The sequence below is a fragment of the Myotis lucifugus genome, unplaced genomic scaffold, assembly GCF_000147115.1.
Source record: "Myotis lucifugus unplaced genomic scaffold, Myoluc2.0 scaffold_113, whole genome shotgun sequence".
Lineage (NCBI taxonomy): Eukaryota > Metazoa > Chordata > Mammalia > Chiroptera > Vespertilionidae > Myotis > Myotis lucifugus.
In genome coordinates this window covers 3,351,284-3,352,726 of record NW_005871161.1, presented here as the reverse complement: position 1 = coordinate 3,352,726, position 1,443 = coordinate 3,351,284, and positions in this window count along the sequence as shown.

The following is a 1,443-nucleotide window of genomic DNA, read 5'->3' as shown; positions in this document are numbered from 1 at the left end:
CAAAGCACGGCCGTCAACGCCGCCGCGCGGAGGGGCGGCGCCCGGACCTGCCGCGGAGGAAGCCAGACCGTCCAGGACTCCGAGTCGGCCGAGACCTGGGCATGCGCCGCCGAGGGCCACTTGGTGAGGACGCCGATGTCAACAAGGCCTGGGGACGCCCCATCCCGGCCCCGCCCCCTCCGGGATCGCTCCGCCCCCCCAGACCCAAAACAACGCGAGGCCTTGCTAGGGGTCGGGGGCTGGCTGCGGTCTCCGGACAGATCTCGCGAGATCAGGACCAGCCTCGCCGGTTCCGGAAGTGTGGAGCTCCTGGCGAAGGGGTCCGCGGGCGGCCGGCGGTGGCAGGCGATGGCGGCGGAGCGGGAACGGAAGATGCCGCCCTCACGCGGCGGGCAGGGCGTCTTAGCTTCGCCCAGGTGTGGAACGGGGCCTCTGGGTGGCGGCGGGTGGGCTCTATGGAGGCTGTAGGTGGAAGGGAGCCACATACTGAACCTGACAGGCCCTGGGAAGGCGTGCCCGGCGGCCTTGCAAACCTGAAGGAACCGCCGAGGATGGTGAAGTGAAAACTTTTTAACTAGAAGCAGTTTATTGTGGGTAGTTAGGTCCTAGGCTAGAATCTTCCCCGACGAAGGTCAGTCTTTACCTTCGCTAAGCCTGTCGCACTGCCTTTTGCATCTACAATAACATTCCTTAGGAACGTCCGAGTGACTCCCCTTTTCCACACCCCGCCAGGCACAACCATCAATCCTTTCGTTATTTTATCTCGTTAATTGTTGACTGTGAGCTATCCTGGACCCACCTATGTAGAAGGTGCATGTTTCTATCGTTTTACTTTTTACGCAATCCGAGAGGTTTTCCTGCTTTGTTTTCTCCCGCCGGTGGGTTTGATGTAATCCACTTGGGCCATCGCTTTTGATGCTAATGTGTAAAGTCAGGTGCGACACTGTTTGGAGCGTTATCTCCATCCCTTGAGATTTTGCTTCCTGGCAGTTGTCCACAGTTTGGCTCCAAGAAACTCACAAAAATTCTTTAATCTGTTGGAATGTTTCTCAGGTTGACAGAGCTTTTGTGAAAAGTGCTCACCAGTTTATCTAAATACTAGAGGCCCGGTGCACGACATTCGTTCACCTGGGCGTTTGGGGGGTGGGGGCGTCCCTCAGCCTGGCCTGTGCCCTCTCACAGTCCAGGAGCCCTCGGGGGATGTCCAGCTGACATCTTAGGCCCGTTCCCGCTGAGCCCGCAGTTGGACATCCTTAACGCTGCTGCCGCTGCACTCGCCAGCCTTGAGCCTGGCTTGTGGCTGAGCAGAGCTCCCCCTGTGGGAGTGCACTGACCACCGGGGGGAAGCGCCTGCATTGAGCGTCTGCCCCCGGGTGGTCAGTGTGTAGAGGCCCGGTGCACGACATTCGTGCACTTGGCGGGGGGGGGGGGGGGGGGGGGGGG